This window comes from Rutidosis leptorrhynchoides, chromosome 3, assembly GCF_046630445.1.
Source record: "Rutidosis leptorrhynchoides isolate AG116_Rl617_1_P2 chromosome 3, CSIRO_AGI_Rlap_v1, whole genome shotgun sequence".
NCBI classification, from domain to species: Eukaryota; Viridiplantae; Streptophyta; class Magnoliopsida; order Asterales; family Asteraceae; genus Rutidosis; species Rutidosis leptorrhynchoides.
In genome coordinates, this window is record NC_092335.1 from 281,327,501 (window position 1) to 281,337,099 (window position 9,599).

Here is a 9,599-nt window from a genome sequence, read left to right on the forward strand (position 1 = left end):
GTTACCAATAAGGTGAGACCTACAAGTCTATCACAGCACACACTCCATTAATTACCTACATAATAGGGATGCATGTACCTTACTGTTACCAATAAAGTAAGTTACAAGCAAAACATTTCCTTTTTTTACTATGGTATTTTTTTTTATCTGTTGGATATAGATATTACAACACAAATAAATGAAGTACAAGTTACTAGTACAACACTAACCATATATGCTCTCTATTTGAAAATTGAGATTTTATTATATGTATCATAAGAAACATAAAATCCATCATCATCTTTATAAACTATAGTTTTGGGATATTTTTGATAAATACAAAAGAACTAAATGACACACACTCTTTTGGAAGATATCCTTAATATTTCATCAGGAAGCATCATGATCATCAATTTGATTTTTATCTGTAGCAGCAAGTAAAGTATCATCATCAACAATATCCCCATTCAAGTCGTCTCTAACCATATCAATAGTCTCATTTTTCTACAAGTTGAGGACCCATCGGTATGTCACTCTGCAAATGTGTTTCTACATCATCGATAAAATTTTTTTCATCCATGTCAAAATTATCTCTAGGTGTTGTCTTGATCACAACTTTCCAATCTTTACGAGCAGGATCGGCAACATAGAATACTTGTTGTGCTTGAGAAGCTAGGATATAAGGCTCTTTAGTTTGCTTCAGACCTCGAAAATCGAATGTCATAAACCCATTCTCATCAACTTTTATCCTGGAACCACTTGATATCTAATCACAATGGAACAAAACTACTTTCTTGTCATCACCATACTGCAACTCGATTATATCATTTAAAACACCATAGTAAGTTACATCTCCCACAACAGGATCGTTATCTCTAGCACTCGAGAAGCTACTTGTTAGAGCCTGAAGTATAACTCCGCTATTTTGTGTTGTCCTATTCTTCTCTACATCTTTAATGTGAAATTGGAAACCATTTATGATATATCCCTTATATTTCTTTACAACCTCATTTGGACCGATTGCCAATGTCTTTATATCACTTGTGATTCTATTATCCCCACAACTAGCCATGTCCTCATCAACCTAATTTGAGGCAATTTGTTTATAATAAGTTTCGCTCAGTTATATCATCAGTACATTATCGTAATAAAACTAGCAAAAATAACTTACATAATCAGACAGCCACTCCTCAAACTCCTGACTATGTAAACGTTGAATGTCACGCTTACATTTATTCTGCTTTTGATGACTAAGAATATTCAGATGCTCTCTGCAATCAAAGTAACAAAAAGAGAATAATGTGCATTATCGTCAAAATTACACAATGTCATATAAAAAAATAATCTCATAACATAGTAAATTTAAATAATGTAACTTACGTTCGTAAGAAATCTATTTCACTACAATTGAACAATACATGTAAGTGTGCAATAGCCAAAGTGTCATAGCCGAGTTTTACTATGTTTGTTGCACCAATTGGTCGATCAGCCATACAAAATATTGGTAAAACAGTCTCATCGGGCTAGTCTTATTATGTATGGTCTCGACATCCTAATACAGAGAACAAAATGACAAACACTCTTTCACTAAATATCTTTCTGCAATTGAACCCTCGGGTTTTCTCTTGTTTTGCACATAAGATTTTAATGTACCTAAATACTTGAGTGGTCAAAAAATGTTTATATCAGATTCAAAAAAAGTTGTATTCAAATGAGTATAATTTACTACAGAAAAAATAGTCACCTCTCGTTTGGATACATCCAACGGTAATGAACAGGCCCCCCTAATCTGGACTCTGATGCTAGATGAACCGATAGATAAATCATGACGTCAAAAAATGATGGTTGAAAAATCCTTTCTAAATCATAAAGTATTTTTCCAATATCTTTTTCCATCTTAAATAATTCAGTAGGTTTTAGAACTTTTGAGCATAATTGTCTGTAGTACCGACATAACTTCATGATGACAGAACGCACATGCTTAGGTAAAATATTTCTTATGACCACGGGAAGCAACTGCTGCATCAAAATATGATTATCGTGACTTTTTAGGCCTGTAATTTTTAGAGGTTTCCCCTGAATGCACCTAGAAATATTAGCTGCATAACCATCTGGCACTTTCACACTTTTAAGCACATCACAAAATGTTTATTTCTCTTTTTTATCCATTAAGAAGCATGCACGAGGCAAATGCACTTTGCCATTTGATAAAGGTTGTGGATGAAGTTCATGTCTAATACCCATTTCTTCCAAATCATGACGTCCTTTTAAATGATCCTTGGTCTTTCCATCTATATTCATTAACGTTCCAATGAGACTGTCACATACATTCTTTTCAGTATGCATTACGTCTATATTATGATGTATTAAGTTATTTTTCCAGTATGGTAACTCAAAAAAAAAAAAAATACTTCTCTTCTTCCAGTTATATGTTAAGGATGTGTTATCCTTCACAAGTTTTCCAAATTTTATTTCAAAACCTTTCAGCTCCGCAAGCACTTGTTCCCCTGTTAAGCAACGCGGTGGCCCTTCATGTTCTTCCTTGCCATCAAAAGAATCTTTATACATACGGAAAGCATGCAACAATTCTAACCAGCGACGATGTGCCATGAAGATACCTTTGTGGGAGTTTGATAACCGTATTGACCTGGTTACCTTATGGCATGAAGGACAAGCTAATTTACCTTTAGTGCTCCAACCCGATAAACTCGCATAAGCAGGAAAGTCACTTACCATCCATATTAAACTAGCACGCAGTGTTAACAAAATGCACTGATTCCTGCGGCGCGCCCTTTAGGGCCGCGGCGCGGCTCAACGTTGGGACAGATTCTGACTTTTACTAAATTACACAAAGTCCTGAATTCCGTGTTAAACAACAAACATCAATTCAAAGGCTTCCCGCCACATAACCAAATCAAGTTTCACAAGTTTTAAGACTCCCATTCGAGTAATTGACCACCGGGCATCGTTTTCCCATTACAATACAAAAATATGAGTTTCGACCCACAAATTTAAATACCAAACAAAACTCGAGCATGGTGTTCGGGGTTAAACTACCCAAACCTAGGTCGAACTCCAAAAGCTAAACTCTAGCACAATCATGTAGGGAGATCACTAGTCCAAACATATACCCTTGCCCTTGTCCACGCCGGAGCCTAAAAATGAAAACAACGAGAGGGTAAGCAAAACGCTTAGTGAATGCAATAATTATACACATACATATATAATATACCTACTTGCAGACACTTACTCATATACCGCATACATGCTAGCAATATAATTAGCATACCATCTCAAGTACGAAGCTAATAACCTCCAATACCGCAACTAGCATAATCAATAGCATATAATCGAAACAATACAATATGCTACACTACAATGCATACACAAACCTTATGGTTAACCATACTCGCTTCATGGTTCTACCGGCTCTTTGGTTCACACCATACGAATCGGTCATGATGCTACCGGCTCTTTGGTTCACATCACAACCCGAGTCATACTCGCGCTAAAGTGCTACCGGCTCTTTGGTTCACACTACAACATACGTACTACGACGTTACCAGCTCTTTGGTTCACATCGTAGCATACTCGCACATACTATGACACTACTGGCTCTTTGGTTCATACCATAGCATACAAATAAATACATTATATACCTACGCATATAATTATTCCACTCTCCTTAACGCTTTTGGTGAAAGATAACCAAGCTCGCAACCTTCAATGCAACGTACCTATTACATCATGCATATAATCAATCATACAATCAAGTTGGTCAACCAACTCCCTCACCATCTTAGTGTCGTTTTGGCCTATAGTGCAATTCCGACCTATTTGCACTCTTAACCCTAATATTAGGTCAACTTTCGCCAAAACCCTAACACTAGCCAAATATGATCTTAACACACTTATTAACGGTACCCACGTCGAGTCATCCCAACAAATAGGAGTTCGACACCTTCGCCCATAAAGCATCTCATACGGTGGCATTCCAATACTAGCATGATAGCTATTGTTGTACGAGAATTCCACCACAGGTAAGTGCTCATCCCAACTACCACCGAAATCAATAACACACGCCCGTAACATACCGCTAACGTTTGATTCGTACTTTCAGTTTGACCGTCTGTTTGAGGATGATGCGCCGTGCTCATCTTCAATTGAGTACTCATATCTTCATGAAACTTATTCTAAAATCGAGGGTATCTTGATCCGAAACAATATATATAGGAACTCCATGCCTAGATATCACCTCTTTGATAAACAACTTAGACAAAGTCTCCGACGATATCGTTTACAAAATGGGAAGAAACAAAGCACTCTTCGTCAATCTATCAACTATCACCCAAATCGTATCAAATTGGGTTATTGCCGTCTTTGGTAACTTTGTAATGAAATCCATGGTAATGTGCTCTCATTTCCATTTCGGGAATTCTAATGGTTGTAACATACCATACAGCTTTTGGTGTTTGGCCTTAACTTGCAAACACGTGACGCATTGTTCAACGTACTTAACGACATCACGTTTCATACCCAGCCACCAATATTCTTTCTTCAAATCAAGATACATCTTTGTCGCACCCGGATGAATGGAGTACGTTGACTTATGTGCATCATCAAGTAGCACTTGTCGGTAATCACCCATCTTAGGTACCAAAACTCTTCCTTGAAAAGACAACAAACCCTGCGGGCCTAAGGTAATAGACTCCGTTTGCCCCATGATTCGATCTTCATGCTTGTTGTTAACAAAAGCTTCAATTTGAATTTCACCAAGCTTTACAAGAAAATCATTAGTAATAAACATGCGTAACGAGCCTACTCGTATTGTTGGATGTTGACTCTTTCGACTGAACGCATCCGCGACCACATTCGCCTTACCCGGATGGTAAAGTATCTCACAATCATAATCCTTCACCACATCCATCCATCTACGTTGACGATAATTCAAAGCTCGTTGGTCAAAGAGATGTTTTAAACTCTTGTGATCCGAATAAATCGTACACTTGACATTATACAAGTAGTGGCGCCAAATTTTCAACGCATACACCACCGTTGCCAATTCAAGATCATGAGTCGGGTATCTCTTTTCGTGTTCCTTCAATTGTCAAAAGACGTAAGCAATGACTTTACCCCGTTGCATTAGAACACACCCGAGCCCATTTAACCAGGCATCATAATAAACCGTCATATCTTATACACCTTCTGGCAACACTAAGACCGGAACTTGACACTATTTCTCTTTTAACAATTGAAAAGCAATTTCTTGCTCGTTCTCTCAATTAAATCTCATGTTCTTTCTCGTTAACTTCGTCAATGGAGAAGCGGTCTTAGAAAAATCTTGGATAAACCAACGATAATAACCGGCCAATCAGAGAAAACTTCGAATTTTCGTAGGCGTAGTCGGTTATCCCCAACCCTTCACCGTCTCTGTCTTCCCCAGGTCTACTTGAATACCTTCTTTATTCACAATATAGCCAAGGAATTGCACTTCCCTTTGAAATGTCCCGTTCTTATTGATTAAAAACGTTCCATATTAATTGATTTCGTTGCGAGGTTTTGACCTCTATATGAGACGTTTTTCAAAGACTGCATTCATTTTAAAACAAACCATAACCTTTATTTCATCAATAAAGGTTTAAAAAGCTTTACGTATATTATCAAATAATGATAATCTAAAATATCCTGTTTACACACGACTATTACATAATGGTATACAATACAAATATGTTACAACGAAATAAGTTTCTTGAATGCAGTTTTTACACAATATCATACAAGCATGGACTCCAAATCTTGTCCTTATTTAAGTATGCGACAGCGGAAGCTCTTAATAATCACCTGAGAATAAACATGCTTAAAACGTCAACAAAAATGTTGGTGAGTTATAGGTTTAACCTATATATATCAAATTGTAACAATAGACCACAAGATTTCATATTTCAATATACATCCCATACATAGAGATAAAAATCATTCATATGGTGAATACCTGGTAACCGACATTAACAAGATGCATATATAAGAATATCCCCATCATTCCGGGACACCCTTCGGACATGATATAAATTTCGAAGTACTAAAGCATCTGGTACTTTGGATGGGGTTTGTTAGGCCCAATAGATCTATCTTTAGGATTCGCGTCAATTAGGGTGTCTGTTCCCTAATTCTTAGATTACCAGACTTAATAAAAAGGGGCATATTCGATTTCGATAATTTAACCATAGAATGTAGTTTCACGTACTTGTATCTATTTTGTAAATCATTTATAAAACCTGCATGTATTCTCATCCCAAAAATATTAGATTTTAAAAGTGGGACTATAACTCACTTTCACAGATTTTTACTTCGTCGAGAAGTAAGACTTGGCCACTGGTCGATTCACGAACCTATAACAAATATGTACATATATATCAATGTGTATTCAAAATATATTTACAACACTTTTAATACATTTTGATGTTTTAATTTTATTAAGTCAGCTGTCCTCGTTAGTAACCTACAACTAGTTGTCCAACGTTAGATGTACAAAAAAAATTGATATATATTATCTTGAATCAATCCACGACCCAGTGTATACACGTCTCAGGCTAGATCAAAACTCAAAGTATATATATTTTTAGAATCAACCTCAACCCTCTATAGCTAACTCCCTCATTACTGCATATAGATTGTCTATGGTTGTTCCAAATAATATATACACATGGGTCGATATGATATGTCAAAACATTTGCATATGTGTCTATGGTATCCCAAGATTACATAATATTTTAGAATACATGTATAATACAATATAAGTTAGCTAGGATATGATTTGTATAGAATTGTTAATATTTCCCGTAGCTACAAAAATTAAAAAAAAAAATCCAATCTTGTTTTACCCATAACTTCTTCATTTTAAATCCGTTTTGAGTGAATCAAATTGCTATGGTTTCATATTGAACTCTATTTTATGAATCTAAACAGAAAAAGTATAGGTTTATAGTCGAAAATATAAGTTACAAGTCGTTTTTGTAAGAGGTAGTCATTTCAGTCGAAAGAACGACGTCTTGATGACCATTTTGAAAAACATACTTCCACTTTGAGTTTAACCATGATTTTTGGATATAGTTTCATGTTCATAAGAAAAATCATTTTTCCAGAAGAACAACTTTTAAATCAAAGTTTATCATAGTTTTTAATTAACTAACCCAAAACAGCCCGCGGTGTTACTACGACGGCGTATGTCCGGTTTTACAATGTTCTTCGTGTTTCCAGGTTTTAAATCATTAAGTTAGCATATCATATAGATATAGAACATGTGTTTAGTTGATTTTAAAAGTCAAGTTAGAAGGATTAACTTTTGTTTGCGAACAAGTTTAGAATTAACTAAACTATGTTCTAGTGATTACAAGTTTAAACCTTCGAATAAGATAGCTTTATATGTATGAATCGAATGATGTTATGAACATCATTACTACCTCAAGTTTTCTGGATAAAGCTACTGGAAATGAGAAAAATGGATCTAGCTTCAAAGGATCCTTGGATGGCTTGAAAGTTCTTGAAGCAGAATTATGACACGAAAAACAAGTTCAAGTAAGATTTCCACTTGAAATAAGATTGTTATAGTTATAGAAATTGAATCAAAGTTTGAATATGAGTATTACCTTGTATTAGAAAGATATATTACTGTAAATAAGAAAGATTTCTTGAGGTTGGATGATCACTCTACAAGATTGGAAGTAAGCTAGCAAACTTGGAGGTATTCTTGATTTTATGAAACTAGAACATGTAGAATTTATGAAGAATACTTAGAACTTGAAGATAGAACTTAAGAGAGATAAATTAGATGAAGAAAATTGAAGAATGAAAGTGTTTGTAGGTATTTTTGGTCGTTGGTGTATGGATTAGATATAAAGGATATGTAATTTTGTTTTCATGTAAATAAGTCATGAATGATTACTCATATTTTTGTAATTTTATGAGATATTTCATGCTAGTTGCCAAATAATGGTTCCCACATGTGTTAGGTGACTCACATGGGCTGCTAAGAGCTGATCATTGGAGTGTATATACCAATAGTACATACATCTAAAAGCTGTGTATTGTACGAGTACGAATACGGGTGCATACGAGTAGAATTGTTGATGAAACTGAATGAGGATGTAATTGTAAGCATTTTTGTTAAGTAGAAGTATTTTGATAAGTTTCTTGAAGTCTTTCAAAAGTGTATGAATACATATTAAAACACTACATGTATATACATTTTAACTGAGTCGTTAAGTCATCGTTAGTCGTTACATGTAAGTGGTGTTTTGAAACCTTTAGGTTAACGATGTTGTTAAATGTTGTTAACCCAATGTTTATAATATCAAATTATATTTTAAATTATTATATTATCATGATAATATGGTGTATGAATATCTCTTAATATGATATATATACATTAAATGTCGTTACAACGATAATCGTTAAATATATGTCTCGTTTCAAAATCATTAAGTTAGTAGTCTTGCTTTTACATATGTAGTTCATTGTTAATATACTTAATGATATGTTTACTTATCATAATATCATGTTAACTATATATATCCATATATATGTCATCATATAGTTTTTACAAGTTTTAACGTTCGTGAATCACCGGTCAACTTGGGTGGTCAATTGTCTATATGAAACCTATTTCAATTAATCAAGTCTTAACAAGTTTGATTGCTTAACATGTTGGAAACACTTAATCATGTAAATAACAATTTCATTTAATATATTTAAACATGGAAAAGTTCGGGTCACTACAGTACCTACCCGTTAAATAAATTTCGTCCCGAAATTTATAGCAGTTGGAGGTGTTGACGTATCTTCTGGAAATAAGTGCGGGTATTTCTTCTTCATCTGATCTTCTCATTCCCAAGTGAACTCGGGTCCTCTACGAGCATTCCATCGAACCTTAACAATTGGTATCTTGTTTTGCTTAAGTCTTTTAACCTCACGATCCATTATTTTGACGGGTTCTTCGATGAATTGAAGTTTTTCGTTGATTTGGATTTCATATAACAGAATAGTGAGATCTTCTTTAGAAAAACATTTCTTCAAATTCGAGATGTGGAAAGTGTTATGTACAGTCGCGAGTTGTTGAGGTAACTCAAGTCGGTAAGCTACTGGTCCGACACGATCAATAATCTTGAATGGTCCGATATACCTTGGATTTAATTTCCCTCGTTTACCAAATCGAACAAAGCCTTTCCAAGGTGCAACTTTAAGCATGACCATCTCTCCAATTTCAAATTCTATATCTTTTCTTTTAATGTCAGCGTAGCTCTTTTGTCGACTTTGGGCGGTTTTCAACCGTTGTTGAATTTGGATGATCTTCTCGCTAATTTCTTGTATTATCTCCGGACCCGTAATCTGTCTATCTCCCACTTCACTCCAACAAATTGGAGACCTGCACTTTCTACCATAAAGTGCTTCAAACGGCGCCATCTCAATGCTTGAATGGTAGCTGTTGTTGTAGGAAAATTCGGCTAACGGTAGATGTCGATCCCAACTGTTTCCGAAATCAATAACACATGCTCGTAGCATGTCTTCTAGCATTTGTATCGTCCTTTCACTCTGCCCATCAGTTTTTGGATGATAGGCAGTAC